At 43.2% G+C, this 19955-nt stretch overlaps 1 long non-coding RNA gene and 1 pseudogene across 6 annotated transcripts in view; both read right to left on the reverse strand.

Annotated features, from left to right (window-relative positions):
• Nucleotides 1-19955, reverse strand: part of LOC110257769 (uncharacterized) — a 103439-nt gene that overhangs the window by 53240 nt on the left and 30244 nt on the right. The gene's annotated exons all lie outside the window — the stretch shown is intronic.
• Nucleotides 370-1074, reverse strand: LOC110257695 (small ribosomal subunit protein eS4, X isoform-like; annotated as a pseudogene).

Here is a 19955-nt window from a genome sequence, read left to right on the forward strand (position 1 = left end):
ATTTGAGCGTTCTTTTCAAACGCTCAAATAAAGGTTTAAATTAATTTGGTTTTTAAATTAATTTGGCAATTTTCTAGCTACCTGTTTTGATTTCTAATTTAATTCCACTGTGGTATGTGAATATATTTTGTGTGATTTCTATTCTCTTAAAATTTAAGGTATATTTATGACCCACGATGAGGTCTATCTTGGTGAATGTTCCAGGTGAGCTTGAGAGGAATGTGTATTCTGTGGTTGTTAAATGGATTATTTTATTTTCATGCTATATTATAATTATTTTATTTTATTTTCATGCTATATTATAATTAATTAATTTCCAATCACATTACCTGATATAAATTATTCTACTTGCCAGTCTGTTTGGCCTCCAGTCTCTTGTCTCTCTCTTCAGCAGTGGTGAGGTGGATACTTTTTCCTCAGGGAAGAGAAATCCATGGTCTGTTGCCTTTGCCAATAAAATGGTGGAGACCTAGGTGGCAAAGCTCTTGCCTTTGGCATCTTTGCCATGAACCATATCAAAAGAGCCAGGATGTCTCTCTGTTGGTGATCATACCAACTCTTCACAGGTTAGCGGTTCTGGTTGCCGCCATACACAGTCTCCAGATCAATCTGAGTGGTGTCATTTACCCTGGCAAGGGTGTCAGGGTAGCAGATAACTTGAGCATCACTGGCCACCAGAGAAGGGATTCCTTTTGTGCCCACAAAGATCTTTCTCACTTTGCACAACTTGCGTGTGACCTCTTTGGGCATAATCTGATGAACAGCAAAGCAACCTTGGTGTCATAGATTGGTCTCATCAGTGCTGGTGACATCCATAAAACCAGTGGGATAGGTGATATCAGTTCAGATCTCACCATCAATCTTAATGAATGGCTGCATGCAAATCTTCTTTGCCCCATGTTGGGACATACTTAAGTCTGTTACTTTAGGAAAATGATGAGGGGCAGGTGTTCTCTCAGATTGTGGGGATTAGTAGATGGACAAGGAGCAAGCATATTATTAGGCAGTTTTTTTCAGCATCCATTGCTTTGGAGCTGCTATACACTTCAGATGCTTCTGGGTACTATGAGCCATGGCTGCACTAGGTGCTGAAAGAGCTGCATGGAGTATTCTGTAATTGTCAATTAGATCAAGCTGATCGATAGCACTGCTCAGGTCATCTGTGGTCTACTGATCTTCTGCCTGTGTGATGTATCAATTACTGAGGGAGGGTTACTGGTTCTGTATGTATTTTTTCAGTTCTATCAATTTTGGCCTTATGACACAGAACTGCAGATGGCATGGTTGTCTAAGGAACTTGTGGCTGGGAACTTCTGAAGGATAAGGCACTGAGCAGTGGGACCAGAGGTTGGAAGCAGATGAGGTCAACAGAGATCAAAGGAGCCGTGAGATGTGCTGTACCTCTGCCAAGTTCTGAGGAGGCTGAAGTTATGAGGGAGCATGATCCATAAGAGTGTAGAAGCCATGAACAGAGAAGCAAAGAGTAGAGGGTGAGGAAATCAGCTTGGGCTGGTAGCTATGGGCAACCAATGCAGAGTAGCTGGCCCATGTTGGTGTCGGGGTGAAGATCCATAGACTTCTGGGTAGCCATGTATGTGCATTGCTGTTGTCAGGACAAGTTAGGTGACAAGTATGGAAACCCACCTCAAACTAGCTTGAGGGCAAAGGGCATTTGGCTGTGGGTGCAGCCCTTAAAAAAAAAAAAGAAAGAAAGAAAAAAGCTCACTAGACTGGGAAGTCCAGGGATTGAGCTGACTTTAGGGGCCTAAGGGCTTTTCCCTTCCTTCCTTGTCCTGGTATGTTTTTTTCTCAAAACTTGACTTCATTCTGTAGACAATTTTTTCTTTCTTTTTAGGGCTGTACCCGCAGCGGATGGAAGTTCCCGGGCTAAGGGTCGAATCAAAGCTGCAGCTGCTGGCCTACACTACAGCCCCAGCAACATGGGATCCAAGCCACATTTGTGACTTACACCATAGCTCACAGCAATGCTGGATCTTTAACCTACTGAGTGAGGCCAGGGATTGAAGTTGCATCCTCATGGATACTAGCTGGATTTGTTTCTGTTATGCCACAACGGGAAGTCCGCATGCTGCAGACAGTTTAATTCTTCTGTGGACAGCCACTAATGACTGCAGTTAATTGGTTCTTAGTGTTGGTGATGCTAGCAGAGAAAAGATCCTCAACCACCATGCGAGTCTCTCTGAAGAGTCTCGTTGGCCCAGCCTGAGTCAGGTGTTCACCCCCAGATCAATTCCTGCGGCTAGGGAGATGGGTTGCCCTCATTGGCTAGTCTGAGATAAGATTAACAGTCCCCTCCTTCTAGGACCATATTAATTGAGGAGGAGGAGTTCCTTAAAGGGGAAACGCAGCATTCTTGGAAGATGGAGCACGGGTTACGGGCCGGCCAAAGCATCCAATCCCCTCCCCAGGGTCCTTCCTGCCCCCACTTGAGGAAACCGGAGTCCCTAGAATAAGTGCTGCCTGTTTCTCTCCCTTGGTTTTTGTTCTCCCGGTATTTAGGGAAGTTGTGTGGCATGCTAAGGGGGAATAGCAAGGAGATTTATTTGAGTGTGTACCAGCAGAAGGGGACATGATGGGCTCCCTGGCGAAGCTGGCACTTGAGGCAGCTTGTGAGGGGTGGGTGGTGAGACGAGAGGGGTTCGGGAAGATTAAAGGATGGAGACCCAGGTGTACACGCCCCTGCGAGCATCCCTGGCTTCCTGAGGGCCCTTCTCTCCAAATCCTTTAGTCTGTCTTCACTCCTTTTCAGTAATGACGAAGGATACACATGAAGAAATAATTCATGATGGGAGATTGAAAATTTACACTCACCATTCCCAGATGTGCAAAGAAGTTCATCTTCCTAATTTCCTATGATTCTACTTCTCTTACTTTGAAACTCCTGTTTCTATTGATGTCGAAGAGAAACACTGTGGACTCGGTAACTAAAGGAAATGAACTCTCCTTCAGATTAAAGCCACGTTTTAGGTACTTTAATCTCACTAAATGCTCAGTCTTTTTTTCTTGTTCTTCTTCTTAGGGCTGCACTCGTGGCATATGGAAATTCCCAGGCAAGGGGCTGAACACAGCAACGTGGGATCCTAGCTGCATCTGCCACCTACACTGCAGCTCGCAGCAGTGCTGGATCCTTAACCCACTGAGCCACGCCAGGGATCGAACCTGCATTCTCGCAGACACTATGTTGGGTTCTTGACGTGCTGAGCCACAACAGGAATTCTGATGCTCAGTCTTTTTGGCCTAACGTCTCCAAATACTTCTGCTATCCAAAATGGCACTGGCACGGGGAGAGTCTTACGTATCCTCAGGGAGAGGGCGTCCCACCTGGAGTCTCTGTGTTGCCCTCTGGGTCCACAGTATTGCCCGCTGTGGTCATGTCCTTTGCCCTACCTGGTCACTGAGTGTCTTGCTGGCATCGGCTGCAGAAGGGGGTGTTAATGAAACTCAGGAGGCGGGCCGCCAAGTTCTGATCATGCCACCGCCACGCCACTCAGCCCCATCTTGGGTCTGATTGGTACTGAAGGTCTCCCCAAGCACTAAGGTGTGCAAAGTGCCACGACGTCGTGACTTCAAGGGAATGGATAACATGACAGCTTAATTCTCTGCATCCCTGAATTTAAGAAGCACCATGTTTTTGCATTATACCCCCCAACAACGTGAAAATGTCGCCAGCTAAACTATGAAGTAGCATTGCTTGTCAGACACATCTCAATTTCAGAGGTGAAATGAATGCATCTCAGAACTTTTAAATTACAATATTTTTGTAACGAGCGTAATGGTTAAAAGCCCTGATACTGGAGCCAGGCTGCTGGAGTATGAATCCCAGCTCCGTCATGTCCAAGCTATGGGGTCGTGGGCCTGTCACTCACTGTCACGGTGCTTTCGTTGCCACAACAGTATAAAGGGGATAGATTTACTTCCTAGGGGGGTTGTGAGGATTGACTATATATGCAAAGCATTTCAGATAGGGCCTGGCACACAGTAAGCACTACATGTATTTGCTATTTTTATTTAAAAAAACACGAGATCCATCACACCCACAAATAAGGGATCAATGGCCTTTGCCACCATCCCAACCGCCTTGCTGCCAATCCTTTCATCCGGTGAGCAGGGCTCTTGCCAGCCCTCCACAAACCTCTTGGCAGCCCTTGCCAGGAATAAGTTCCTTGATGCCCTGCAGCCAATCTGGGACTGCCATCCGGGCATGTCTGAGACCAGTCGTTTCCAGCCAGCTTGCTCATCAACTGCAATGCTCAGACACTTCGGGAGGGACACAAGCCCCTTTCCCACCCAGTGTCGCCATCCCCTTTTCGCTGTGGCCATTCCTCCCCTGGCTTCTCCCAACTCGTGCCCCTTCCCATCAGGCTCTTGCCAAGACCTCCCCTTCCGCTGCAAACAGAAGCTGCTACCTTCTCGATCTCTTCCCAGCAGGTTTGCTTCCTTGTCTTGTGGCCCTAATGGGAGCCTGCCCCCACTGCCCCCATCGCTGGGCTACCACCTCCTCCACAGCACCCCATCTGGGGAGCCAGGGGACAGATTCTTCCCGCCCCTTTACGCTGGGTCTAGACTAGAACATGATTCTTCTGCTGTCAGCGCTGACCCTTCTATGAGCCTTAAACTATCAAGCTGAACATTTTGTCTTAAAAACAAAGGAGTTTTAAATTGTGCAATTAATACACGATAAATCCTCCTTTTAAAAATGTCATCCTTCAGAGATAAAGCCAGCCCTCGGCCCCATCCCCGGCTGCTCTTGGGTGAATCGCACTTATCTGCTTGGCGCATCTCTCTCCTGACCTTCTCCTCTGCAATAACCCATCTAGGGACATGTGGAGTTTTGGTGTGTGTTACACAAACAAACTACAAATGGCGTTTTACTATAAACGTTGTTTTGTAGCTTGCTTTTTTTCATCTATCTGTCCCGACAATCTTTCCATGTATGATTAATTTTTTTAAGTTGCCCTTTTTGGAAATATTACCTTTCTTTTTTTTTTTTTTTTTCATGGCCGCACCCATAGCATACGGAAATTCCTGGGCCAGGGATGGACTTCAAACCACAGCCGTGACCTACACCGCAGATGTGGCAGCACTGGATCCTGAACCCACTGCGCTGGCCTGGGGATCCAACCCGCGCCTCTGCAGCGACCCCAGCTGCTGCTGGTTCTTAACCCACTGCACCATGTTGTTTGCATTTTTCCTTATTATAAAAAATGCATCCATAAACAGCTTTCTATGTGTTGGTTTGCACACAGCAAGAATGCTTCTTCATTCGTGAACGTTTTCTTTTGGCCGCCCCACTGGTGGCATCTAGAAGTTCCCAGGCCAGGGATCAAACCTGTGCCACAGCAGTGACAATGCTGGATCCTTAACCCACTGAGACACCAGGGAACTCCCATTCTTAATGTATATATTAAGATTATGTAATCCTCTGGTATAATTTACTTTTATTTTTTGCTTTTTAGGGCTGCACCCTTGGCATATGGAGGTGTCTAGGCTAGGGGTCCAATCAGAGCTGCAGCCGCTGGCCTACACCACAGCAATGCGGGATCCAAGCTGCATCTGCAACCCACACCACAGCTCACGGCCACGCTGGGTCCTTAACCCACTGAGCGAGGCCAGGGATCGAACCTGCAACCTCATGGTTCCTAGTTGGGTTCGTTTCCACTGTGCCACGATGGGAACTCCCCCATTCTTTGTATTTTTAAAAGAATAACAACTTCATTGTTTTTCTAAAGTAGGTTACAATTACAAAATTGAAGCAATTTAAGCATTACAATGAAGAAACAAATAAATCACCAATGACTTCATTGCCTGCCCATCTTTTTATACACAGGTCCAGGAAGGAGACAGCAAGTTATCTAGAAAGAATTTAATAATACTGCGTTCATGGCGATCATGTGATTTTTAATAAAAAGCGTAAAATTCGGTTCTACTTGCATTTAAATGATAAAAAGGAGCTGGTGTAAAAATAAAGCTGAACTCGATGTAAATGTGTGTCCCCCCAAGGTCTGTGAGCCCCAGAGAGTCCCCTCTGGGGGACAAGCAGGGGGTAAAGAGGGTTAAGAGATTGGAAATAGACTTTCCGTTTCCTCTCCTCCCTTCCCTGCCCCTCCCCTCCCCTTCCCTCTTCAAATCTGTGTAACTGGTTCCCTTGATGCCCCGCTAGGGATGCTGAGACTTGTACGTTTTCTAGTTTTCCACGTTCCAATTTTTGTTGGTTCTGTTGGCTTTACTTTGTTAATGGCCATAATGCACCTCCTTCTGCTAGAGTGCGACTCCTCTGGTCACTCAGCAGAGAGTCAATAGTCTTCTTTCATATTTAATGGATTCAGTGCTCACGGCTGTGTCTGTTTCTGAATTCTGACCTACCTCTTGGTTGGCAGGATTTTTCTCATTGGGTATGTTTTTCAAGAAGAGCTAATGAATACCCAATTCCCTGAGTCTTTCCTGACTGTGAATAGCATTTACCCTTGAATAATAAATTGGCTGGGTGTAATATACTAGAGCCAGACTTTCTTTCCCTCCGAACTTTGTAGAACATGGCCCCACTGTCTTCTGGCACTGATAGTTTCTATGGAGAAGCACAGGGAAGTCTGATTTTTATTCCCTTTGGTTATTTGCTTTTTCTGCTTGACTATCTGAAGAACTCTCTTGCTTATATTTCAAGTTAAATAATTTACTCAGGACATGCCTCCAAAGGGATGATTCTATATCCATTTTTTTCTTCATATGTGGTATACTTTTATGACCTACAGATTCAGTTCTTGCTTTATTTTGAGAACATTTATTCACAATAGACCTTTGCATTTTTTCCTATTTATTAAGTTTTTTGAGTTCTTATTTTATTTAATCCATTCATCCATACAATCAAGAAATTATTTATTTATTTATTTATATTTTAGGGCTGCACCTGCTGCATATAGAAGCTCCCAGGCTAGGGGTTGAATCTGAGCTGCAGCCACTGGCTGACGCCCCAGCCACAGCAATGCCAGATCCAAGCCACATCTGTGACCTACACCATAGCTCACGGCAATGCTGGATCCTTAATCCACTGAGCAAGGCTAGGGATCGAACCCACATCCTCATGGACACTAGTTGGGATGGTAACCCCTTGAGCCACAACAGGAACTCCAACAAATATTTATTAAGAGTCCATCGAGTGCCAGGCATTGTGCCAGATAAAAGTCCCTGCCCTCCTGTAGTTGACATTTTAGTGGGATGAAGACAACAGGAAATAAAATAAACACATCCAGTAGACAGTGTATTAGATGGCGATGCGTGCTACATCAATCAGGGAACACGTGGAGCTAGGATTCTAAGAGGGGTGGCCAGGGAAGGCCTCCTGCAGCAGCAAACATCTGAGGAAGCTGCCAGCTTCCATTTCTTTTTTTGGCCACACCCACAGCATGTGGAAGTTTCCAGGCCAGAGATGGAACCTGTGCCACAGCAGTGACGACGCTGGATCCTTAAGCCACAGAGCCACCAGGGAACTCCAGCTTTTCTTGATTTGCATTTCCCTGATCAGTAATGAGGTGGACCCTGTGTGTGTGTGTGTGTGTGTGTGTGTGTATACAGAGGCAGAGACAGAGACACAGAGAAATTAAACATATTTCCTTTCCTGTGAAATACCTGCTATATCCTCTGCTTGTTTTCATTGCAGCTCTTAGCCTTCTTTTTTCTTTTTGGCTGCACCCTCAGTATATGGAATTTCCCAGGCCAGGGATTGAAATCCGACCCGCATCTGTGACCTACACTACCGTGTGCTAACATTGGATTCCATTGCGCCCGCCAGGGATCAAACCCGTGCCTCTGCAGCCATCCAAGCCACTGCAGTCAGATTCTTAACCCACTGTGCCACAGCGGGATAACCCACTCCTATCCATTTTTTAATGATTTGTAAGTTCTTTGCCTTGGGTATTTTGTTGTTTATATGTGTGGCAAAAATCTCCCAATCTTGGACTTGTCCTTTCGTTTCGATTATGGTCTTTTGTGTAAGAGAATTTTCTAATTTATCAGTCTTTTCATAGTTTAGTGCATTCTGGATCTTGGTTAAGAAAGTTTGTCCCCCACCCCCAAAGTCAGAAAGCTGCGTCTCCTAAAAGTTTTTACGTCTTGCTGTTAACACTTAAACCTGTGATCCATCTGGAGTTGACTTTGGGACATGGTGTGAGATGGGGGAAAAATCGACAGTTAGCAGTGGTAGCCTCTGGGGGTGGAGAAGGTGAGGGAGAACTTTCAGTTTTTTAAAGGAATAGGTTTTGAGTTCCCGTTGTGGCTCAGTGGGTTAAGAACCTGACATTGTCTCGGTGAAGTTGAGGGTTCTATCCTTGGCCTTGCTCAGTGGGTTAAGGATCTGGCATTGCCACAAGCTGCACTGTAGGTTGCAGATGTGGCTTGGATCTGGTGCTGCTGTGGCTGTGGTGTAGGCTGGCAGCTATGGCTCCGATTTGACCCTTAGCCTGGAAACCTCCATATGCTGCAGGTGCAGCCGTAAAAAGCAAAAAATAGGTTTTATCAAAGTAATACATAAATGCAATTAAAAATCCTAGCACTCTCAGCTAGAATGTTAATTGTATTTATGTAAGTAGATTAATATTGAAAACAGCAGGGCCCACCTTCCTCCTCATTCCTGAGCGCCACTCTCCAGAGATAACAACATTCAAATCACATCTTTTTAAACTGGTATTAACCCTCCACGTTCAAAAATAACATTCTCGTACTAATATTCTTTGCTTTTTCATTTTAGATGTGATTTATTAAGGCCCTGCTATTTAAGATGAGAAATGGTCCCTTTCTCGCTAGTGTGTCTCCCCCCACCCACCCCCTTACTCCCTCTTCTCCCTGCTGCCAATACAGTTCGATCATAATCTCTCTCTCTCTCTCTTTTTTTTAATGGCCTTACCTGCAGCATATGGAGGTTCTCGGGCTAGGAGTCAAATTGGAACTGTAGCTGCCAGCCTACACCACAGCCACAGCAATGCAGGATCCTTAACCCACTGAGTGAGGCCAGGGATTGAACCTGCAACCTCATGGTTCCTAGTCAGATTCATTTCCGCTGTGCCACAACGGGAATTCCAGTTCTATCATAATCTTTGGTGGAATAAATGTTCAGGGGTTACGCTGTTATGACTAAGTAGATATTGTTCTCAGCTGTGCAATATCTCTTTTCGGCATTGAAACACATCTTTTGATTTTTCTTGGAGTCAGAACTTGCTGCCTTTAGTTGTCTGGCTTTCACTTTCTCTGCACCTATGATTAAGTTTTCTTCTAGACTTTCTTTTTTTTTTCTGCCTTTGGCTGCACCCAGTGACAACGCCAGATTCTTAACACACTGAGCCAGGAGTGAAAGTCCTTGCAGACTTTCTAATCAGAGATGTAAGGGTCCTTGTAACACAGCACCGCACATCAGATTGGCTTCCTTACCTTCCACCCTTGGAGGCAGCCTTCCTGCAATGGCTTCCTGTAATTTTCTTTCTCCTGCCTCCCTCTCCCCCATTTTCTTAGATCCCGTGTTATTCTCTTTGATGTCTTAATTCTCCCTCTGGGGGCACACGTGCTCTAGTAGCTTCCTGAGAAAGGGTACCTAGGAGTTACATATTTTGGGGACTTGCATATGTTTGAAAATAGCTTTATGCTTCCCTCACATGGGATTGATACTTTGCTGGATATAGAACCCTAACTGGGAAATAATTTTCTCTGAAAAATTTACGGCATGCCTCCATTGTCTTCTAGCTCCCATTATTGCAGTTGGGAAGTCATACATCATTCCGATTGCCAATCTCTGGAACCACTTTTCTTTTGCTGAAGCTTTTAGGATCTCCTCCTTGTCTGCAGTATTCTGAGCTTTCATGATGCTGTATATTCATGTGGGGATTTTTTCATTTATTTTGATGGGTACTTGGTGGGGACCTTCTCCATGTTACATCCTTCATGAAGACTCATGTCCGTTAGTTTTGGGAAAGTTCATTGCTATTTTCTCGCTCCCCTATTTACTCTATTCTCTTTTTCTAGAAGTCCTATTAGCTGAATGTTGGACCTCTTAGATGGCTATTCTAATTTTAAAATATTTTCTTCCTTCTCTCTCGTTCCCTGTTTCTCAGAGATTTTTCTCAATGTTGTCTTCAAACTTTGTCTTGAATTTTAAATTCCAGTTATCATATTGTAAAAGTTACCAATAGCTTTTCCTTTTCCTCTTTCATTTCCCATAATCTCCTTCCCTTCTTTCATTATTGCCACGTTTTGCTGCATCTCTCTTCACATTAGTGCTTGTGTGAAATGTGTCTTTCTGTTTCCACTGGAATCTGTGTAGTGTGTGTGTGGTGGGGTAAGCTGGTCACCTAGTGGTCTTAGCTTCCAGAGTTCTGGGAGCTGGAAGAGGGAGGGACTTACCACCTGTTGTGTACGTTTGCTAATCTCTCTGTTTTCCCTCCCATCCTTCACAGTGCCTGGTGCATTGCCCTGCCTTCCTTGGTACCTGGCATCTCCAATTCTGAAGGCTTTCTGGGTTCTCTGGAAATCAGTTTGCTTCTCCCGCTCATGGCTTCCTCTGCCTGGCTAAGCCCGCCACTTCTCTTGTGTCCACTTTGCAGCTTCCAACCATTGATATTTCACTTGCAGATCTTTTCTTTTGCTCTTTTTGCCATTGTGAGTTGATAATAGTTAAAGAAAAGCCACACACACATCACTTTAGATTCAATTGGAACAAGATTGCTGGAGGGAGCAGAATAAACTCATCTGTTCAATCTGCTGTGCTTAACAGAATTGTTAGCCAATTCTTTTTCTTCTCTTTAGAACTCTGTTACAAAGAATTGGATGAATCATAACCCTTGGTTTACAATGCACTATCGCTATGGCTTTTTTTCATGGCCTTAATATAGTCATTTTAATTATTTAATTTATAATAGAAAGACCACCCATGATCCTTATATCCACCTTGAGAACTAAATTATAATGTTGCCCATATTTGACATCTGGCTTTGTGCTCATCTTCCATCCTATTCCATCTCTTCCATGACTAAGAGGTAATCACGATCCTGAATTTTTGTGTTTATAATAGAAATGCACATAAATATATATAATTTTATCATATATGCAATAGATTGTCATTTCTACTTAGCTCTGAAATTTATTAAAAGAGGGTCATACTATATATGCAAACTTCTTAGCTTGCTTTTTTCACTCAACATTGTTACTAACATTTTTTCATGTTACTATTTAAGATTTTGGTTCATTAGTTTACACTGTTGAATAATAGTACCATACCTTGTTTATCCATTCTCCTCTTGTCATTTAGGTTGTTCTGGTTTTGTGCTTTTGCAGGCAGTACTGCTGTGAACATTTTTCTGCATCTCCTATTGTACTTAAAAGTGTTTGCTACACTGTGGGGTATACAGACATCCTGCTTCACAGTATTAGGCCAAGTGGTTTTGGCTAAGTGGTTGTACCAATTTTCACTGCCATCAGAAAAGCATAAGATATTCTGATGTTCCTCATCCTCTCCAACACTTGTCAGACTTCTTAATTTTTGCCAATGGATGGAGTATAAAATGGCATCTCACTGTAGTTTTGGTTTGCGTTTCCCTGATTGCTAATGAGCTGGAGCATCTGCTTGTATGGATGTTGGCCATATGTGTTTCCTCTTTTATGAAATGTCTGCTCACGTCTTTTGCCTATTTACCTGTTGAGTTATTTGGAGTTTTTTCTTATTTTTGGTTTGCAGTCCTTTATATACCATTCCTTTGTCAATTGTATGTATTACCAAATGTCTTTTCCCGATTTGTAGCTGGTCTTTTCATTGTCTTTCAGGAGACTTTCAATGGGTCAAACTTCTGTATTTTGATGTTGTAAATTTATCTTCTCTTATTGTTGCTGCTTTTGGCGACTGAGAAACCTGTGCTGGACATTTGCCTGTTTGCGCTCAGATTCATTCTCTGCCCTCTCCCTGCTCTGCTCTGAATCATCAGGGGCTGGCATCTTTCAGGCTCACATCCCCACTGGCTGCCGGCTAGAGTTCGGCCAAATGGAGGAACTGGGCTGATATTTAAAAGCAAGAGGAGGGAGAAGCCAGCGTATTTCCCCTCTCCTCTCTTTGCTTTGGGTGGCGTCCCTGGCAGTGGCCATGTCTCCTCCATGGTTACAGTTCCTACCAGGCGAGCCTGTTTCTGCTCTAACTGAATAGTCTGTGCTCTCCAGTTCCAGCTCCTACTGGGTGACCCCAGTTCCTGAGCTCTGGTGATATCATTTCCTCCCTTTCCTTCCATCCGTAGGGGTGGAAGGGACTTTCTGCATTGTCCTTTGTTTGCCTTTTCACCTTTCCAACACCTTTGCAACGAGTTCCATCTTAACTTCCCTCTCTTGATCTATCAGTGTGGATTTTGTTTTTATAACTGGTTCACCACACTAAAGTGAAAATGAATTCATCCCTAGTCTGAACGAAAAGTTTAATGTTTTTCTTTTGATAATCAAATTCTAATCTGTCTGGAGTTAATTGTTGTATAAGGTAATTCATTTCATTGTGGTATAAAGTAGTGATGAAATGTAATCTTTTCACATGGACAACCACTTTTTCCAGCTCCACTTACCAAATAATCCCTTTCCTCTATTGATTTGCCACACTCCCTCTTTCATAGGGCAAATGCTCATATATATCTGAATCAGTCACTAGTATCACTAGTTCCATTGGTCCATTTAACTGTCCATATAGAGGACCTTAATACCCCACTCTCAATAGTGGGTATATTATCCAGTTAGAAAATCAATAAAGAAAAAGGAGATTTAAAAAACGCAAAAGACAAAATGAACCTTGCAGACATATGCTCAACATTCTACTAAACAGCAGCAGAATACACATTCTTCTCAAACATACATGAAATATTCTCCAGGTCAGATCATACGTCAGGCCTCAAAATAAACATTAACAAACTCAAGAAGATTCAAATAATATCAAGAGTCTTTTCCAAGCACAATGGTATGAAACTAGAAATCAGTTATAAGAAGAAAAGTGGAAAATTCACCAATACGTAAAAATTAAACAACACATTTCTGAACAACCAATGGATCAAAGAAGAAATAAAAAAGGAAATAAAAATATCCTGAGACAAATGAAAATGGAAATAGAACACACTCAAACTTATAAGATGCAGTAAAGGCAGTCCTAAGAGGAGTATTTATAGCTATAATCACCCACATTAAGAAAAATGAAAGATCCCGAGTAATCGACCTAACATTATATCTCAAGTTATTAGAAGAACAAACTAAGCCTAAAGGTAGCAGAAAGAAGGAAATAACAAAGATCAGAACAGAAATAAGTGAAAATAGAGAATAGGAAAATAATAGAAAATACTGATGAAAATAACAGTTGCGGTTTTAAAGTTGGTTTTTTTTTTTTTGTTTGTTTTTGTTTTTGTTTTTTTTTTGTCTTTTTGTCTTTTTGCCATTTCTTGGGCCACTCCCGCGGCATATGGAGGTTCCCAGGCCAGGGGTTGAATCAGAGCTGTAGCCACTGGCCTACGCCAGAGCCACAGCAACGCGGGATCCGAGCCGCGTCTGCGACCTTCACCACAGCTCACGGCAACGCCGGATCGTTAACCCACTGAGCAAGGGCAGGGACCGAACCCGCAACCTCATGGTTCCTAGTCGGATTCGTTAACCACTGCGCCACGACGGGAACTCCCTAAAGTTGGTTTTTAAAAAATAAACAAAACTGACAAATATTTAGGTAGACAAACCAAGACAAAAAGAGAGAAGACTCAAAATTATAAATGAAAGAGGACACATTGCCTATATAAATGATTTGGATTTGTAAAAGACACCAAAATACAAAGGATGATAAAAGACTACTATGAGGGAGTTTCCACTGTAGCTCAGTGGTAATGAACCCAATGAGCATCCACGAGGATGCAGGTTTGATCCCCGGCCTCGCTCAGTGGGTTAAGGATCTGGCGTCACTCTGAGCTGTGGCATAGGTCACAAACGCAGCTTGGATCTTGTGTTGCTGTGGCTGTGGCAAAGGTTGGCAGCTACAGCTCCTATTCAACCCCTAGCCTGGGAACTTTCCATATGCAACACAAGTGGCCCTATAAAGGAAAAAAAAAAAAAAAAGGACTACTATGAACAATTATAGACCAACAAATTCGACAATCTATAAGAAATGGGTAAATTTTTTTAATTTTTATTTTTTAAATTTAATTTATTTTTTTGGCCATGCCCACAGCATATGGTAGTTCCCTGGCCAGGAATCAAATCCATACCACAGCAGTAACCTGAGCTGCTGCAGTGAAAATGCTGGTTCCTTAACCCACTGCACTGCTAGGGAACTCCTAGATAAATTTTTTTCTTTATTTTTATTTTACTTTTATTTTTAGGGCCACGCCCATGGCATATGGAGGTTCCCAGGCTAGGGGTCGAATAGGAGCTGTGGCTGCTGGCCTATGCCACAGACATAGCAATGTCAGATCTGAGCAGTGTCTGTGAACTACACCACAGTTCATGGCAATGCCGGATCCTTAACCCACTGAGTGAGGCCAGGGATCAAACCTGAGACCTCATGGATGCTAGTCAGATTTGTTTCTCCTGAGCCATGACGGGATCCCCCCTAGATAAGTTCTTAGAAACATACAACCTACCAAGACTGAATCATGTGGAAACAGACAATCTGAATAGACAATAATGAGTAAGGAGATTGAATTAGTAGCCAAAACCTTCAAACAAGAAAAACCTCAGGATCAGATGGTTTCCCTGGTGAATTTTACCAAAATTTAGAGAAGAATTAATGCCAATTCTTATCAAACTCTTCAGAAAAAAAAAAAAAAAACTGAAGAAGAGGGGACATTCCCAAATTCATTTTATGAGGCCAACATTACCATAACAAAACACTAAAAGAAGATAAAACTACAGGCCAATATCCCTGATGAGTATAGATGCAAAAATTCTCAACAAAATACTACCAAACCAAATTCAACACCACATTAAAAGAATCATCCATCATCATCAAGTGGGATTTATTCCTGGGATGCAAGGATGGTTCACCATATGCAAATCAATAAATGTGATATACCGCATTAATAAAATGAGAGATGAAATCATATGGTAATTTCAATAGATGCAGAAAAAGCATTTCACACAATTTGACATTTGTTTATAAAAACTCTCAGCAAATTGGGTATGGAAGGAATGTACCTCAACATAATAAAGTGGGACGACATCAAGCTAAAAAGCTTCTGCACAGCAGAAGAAACTGCCTACAGGGTAAAAAGGCATCCTACAGAATGGGAGAAAATAATCACAAACCATACATCTGGTAAGGGGTTAATTTCCACAATATAGAAGGAACTCTTGCAACTCAACAGCAAAACTCCAAATAATTGACTTAAAAATAGTCAAAGGACCTAAACTGACCCTTTTTCCAAAGAAGACATACAGATGGCCCATAGGTACATGAAAAGGTGCTGATCATCACTAACTATCAAGGAACTGCGAAGCAAAGCCACAACGAGACATCACCTCACACTTGTTAGAACGGCTATTATCAAAAAGACAAAGAAAAGTTGGCAAGGATGTGGCGAAAAGAGAACGCTTGTGCACTGTTGGTGGGAATGGAAGTTGGTACAACCCCCATGGAAAACAGTATGGAGATTCCTTTAAGAATGAAAAATAGAACTCTCTTATGACCTAGCACTTCTCCGTCTGGGTACACATCTAAAGGAAATGCAATCGTTGTCTGGGAGAGATGTCTGCACCCTCATGTTCACTGCAGCACCTTTCACTGTATCCAAGATATGGAAGCCTCCCAAGTGTCTGTAATGGAGGAATGAATAAAGAAGTAGTTATGCCATGGAACACGATTAGCCACGAGGAAGAAGGAGATCTTGTCCCTTCTGACGACATAGATGGACCTTGTGAGCTCAGTGAAATAGGTCAGTCAAAGAAAAATATTGTATGGTATTACTTATATGTGAAATTTAAAAAAGCCAAATGCAGGCGTTCCCATCATGGCTCAGTGGCTAACGAACCCAACTAGCATCCATGAGGAGGCAGGTTCGATCCCTGGCCTTGCTCAGTGGGTTAAGGATCCGGCAGTGCTGTGAGCTGTGGTGTGGGTCGCAGACGCAGCTCGGACCTCATGTTGCTGCGGCCATGGCGAGGCTGGCAGCTGCAGCTCCGGTTCAACCCCTGGCCTGGGAACCTCCATATGCCGCGGGTGCGGTGCTAAAAAGACAAAAGACAACAAAAAGTAAATAAGCCAAATTCATAGAAACAGAGAGTAGAATGGTGGTTGCTCGTGTCTGGGGGTGTGGGGAAATTGTGGACAGGTTGGTCAAAGGGTACAAACTTTCAGTTTTAAGACGAATAACTTCCGGGGAGCTAATGTACAGCGTGGTGACAATAGTTAACAATACTGCACTGTGTAGTTGAATTTGTTACATGAAGATCTTGACTGTTCTCAGACACACACACACACAGGCACACACACAAGTAGTAACTGTGAGATGATGGATGTATCAACTAACTTCAATGTGGCAACCATGTCACAATGAATAATGTGTATCAAATCATCACATTTCACACTTTCTGCCTAACACAATGCTATTTGTCAATTATATCTCAATAAAGCTGGAAAAGAAAAGAAAATTCTAATATTACAAAATTCTTGGACTTCCCGTCATGGCGCAGCAGAAACAAACCTGACTAGTATCCATGAGGACGCAGGTTCAATCCCTGGCCTCGCTCAGTGGGTTAAGGATCCACCGCTGCCATGAGCTGCAGTGTAGGTCGCAGATGCGGCTCCGATCCCGCATTGCTGTGGCTGTGGTGTAGGCCAGCAGCTGCAGCTCTGATTCGACCCCTAGCCTGGGAACCTCTATATGCCTCGGGGGTGACCCCGAAAGGCAAAAAAAAAAATTCCTTGTATTCTTGGGACAAATTTAGATTGGTCAAGGTATGCTGTCTTTTTTTGTAAACGGTTATATTTCATCTTCAATAGTATTTAGCTAGAATTTTGCATAAAATGGGTCTGTAATTTTGATTTATCTTCTCTCTTGCAATAGTTTAAATACGTGTGGAATCATTTGCTCTTTACAAGTCTCATAGAATATCCCTGTGACATCATCGGGACCTAGTATTTTCTTCAGAGGAAGATTTTCAAACTACCGCTTCTTACTAGTTAAAGGACTCTGGCAAATGGAAAGTTGAGTCATTCCTTTGTAATAGGATATTGCACCTCGACACCGTCATTCTGCCTCGATAATAGGAGGGGTACGTGTCCTTGCTGCTTGATTTTGGACTTGCCATGTGCTTTGCTTTAGTGGACACGAAGCCACCGAGGCTTGAAATGTGCTTGCTCTGTTGGGCTTGCTTTCTTGGGCACCAGTGAGACTCAGTGAGAAAAACCTGTCCCACGTGGCCACTGCCCTTTCAGCCTATAGCCCTGGAACCGTCACCTATGGAACACACCCGACCCCAGCCTGTCACCTAGAACCAAGCACAGCCAACCCACAGCTTGAAGCAGGGCCAGTCGGGGAGCCCAACCTACATCGGTCAGACTGCAATTGACCTGCATGTCGTTGAGGATGACAATAAATACTCGTCGTAAGCCAGATACCTTGTTTTTGTTGGGTTCTCTTCTTTGGTGGCTGCGGTCCACCCTCGCTGCGGCAGCTGATGACCCGAACAGAATGAGGACTCAGACCTTCTATTTTTTCATAAGTCCGTTTAATAGGTGATCGATTTTCTAAGAATTTGTCCATTTCACAAAAATATCCAAATTTGTTGGCATAAAGCTGTTGAACACATTCTTTTAATATATTTTAAACGTCTACCTCATTTGTAGTTCTAGCCGTGTTTTCATTAATAACATTATTTGTGCCTTTGCTCGTCTCTTGATCAGTTTTCTGAGAAGTCTATTTTGTTTGGCTTCCTTTATCCCTTGGGTTTGTTTATTCTTTCTATTGCGTCTCTTTTCATTCTCTTCTGCTCTTAGGTTCACTTTTCCTTCCTTCCATTTTCTCTTGGTGTATTCTGATTTTTTCCAACTCTTAAGTTGGACACTAACATTATTGACTTTTCAGCCTTTATTATTTTCGAAGCTATAAATTCTCACTGAATCCCACAAGGTCTGCTGTGTACTGTTCTCAACATTATTTAGTGGTTTTCTTCTTTTTTTGGCAGTACCCACAGCATGCAGATGTTCCCAGGACAAGGACTGAACCGGCACCGCAGCAGTGATCCGAGCCATAGCCGTGACAACACTGGATCCTTAACCCACTGAGCCACCAGGAAACTCCTATTTAGTGGGTTTAAAAAAACTTTTTGGTTTGTTTTACTAGATTATAATTATAAACTCTATTTATAAACAAACATTCGGTCTTCATAATTCCGACAAATGTATTACTGTGTTTATACGCTGAAGAAAAGCAGAGGTCACAGGAGACATTTCAGGGGCACAGTTGCAGGTTTTGTGGAATGGTTAGGCATATGCATAAAGGAATCGTGAAATAAGACCTAAAATATTCAAGCCTGGGTAACCGGGAGAAAAAGGCACTTTAAAGTGTCAGAGAAAAGGTCAGAAAATGAAACTATTGACAAGATTTCTGTACATCCATTGTACTGATCAAGCCACTATCTGGGGTGAAAGAGTAAATGCTTCAGTATTTTTCATGACTAACTGAGAGCTTTCCCACAATTAGTGTACCCAAAGGATTCATTTTGGTGTACATTTTTTTCTTTCTTTCTTTTTTTTTTGGCAAACCTGGGGCACGAGGAAGTTCCCAGGCCAGGGATGGAACCCATGCCACAGCAGTGACCCAAACCACCACAGTGACAATGATGGATTCTTAACCCACTAGGCCACCAGGGAGCTCCTGGTGTAAATCTTTTGATGCCAAGTAAGGACTGAAGATTTCTCACGTTAGGTGGAGCATCCTTGAACTCAGAGGTCTTTATTCCCATAGAAAGTTTTTCTACAGTAGGACTTTTCTGATAATGAACAAGATTTGGGGGCTTCTGTTGAAGGTTTTCCCATCCTACGTTCACTCTACATTCCAATCCACTATGAATTATCTGATGCTGAATAAGGGTTGAACTCTGGCTGAAGGTCTTTTCTTTCTTTCTTTTTTTTTTTTTTAACATTCGTTAAACCCATAAGATATCACCAGAATGAATTCCCTGATGGGCTGAACTGTGATGGCTTTCCCACAGACATCGTATTCAGAGGGTTTCTGGATTATCTGATGATTTCTAAGGACAGATTGATGATCAAACTGTAAGGAAAGGCTTTTCAACATCTATAATATACTGAAAAGACTGAGCTCTAAAGCTAAAGGCTATCTCCCAATCATTATATTTGAAGGGCTTCTTTCCAATGTGAATAAGATTTGAGACCTGGTCGAATGGTTTTCCAGCACCGTGATATTCAGAGGTTTTCCTCGGAGGCAAACTTTCTGACGCTTCCTCAGATATGCACGCCGGGTCAGGGCTTTTCCTGTACTTGTCACAGTACCAACAGGGTGAGGTCTGTTCTGTGGCGTTTGAAAGCGTGAACCTCCTATCAAGGGCCTCGCATGAGTTCTTGCATGTTTCACGAGGTGGCGCTCCATCTAAACGCCTTCCCTCTTGCACTGCATTCATAGGTTTTCGCCCTCCTTAGATTCCCTTTAAATGGACTCACGTGCTGGTTTTCCCCTGGGGCTTCTCCGATGCCCCAGCGAGTTTGAACACCTTTGGAAAGCGTTATCATTTTTATTGCATTGTGAAGTTTTTCACTGCCCTGAAATCTCTGATGGTTTTGGAGAACAGAGTGTGGGCTGAGAGGTTTTCCACAGTCATTGCACGCAAGGACCTTCTCTCCAGGGTTGATATTCTGACGTCGAGTCATTTCGGGGCTTCCTCTGAAGGTCGTCCCACTTTTGCTACTCCTACATGGATATTCAGCTTTGTGAGTTTCC

This window comes from Sus scrofa, chromosome X, assembly GCF_054392235.1.
Source record: "Sus scrofa isolate SSC_HxYL_T2T_F1_AM1 chromosome X, Sscrofa_HxYL_maternal_Yorkshire_Landrace_v2.0, whole genome shotgun sequence".
Classification (NCBI taxonomy): Eukaryota; Metazoa; Chordata; class Mammalia; order Artiodactyla; family Suidae; genus Sus; species Sus scrofa.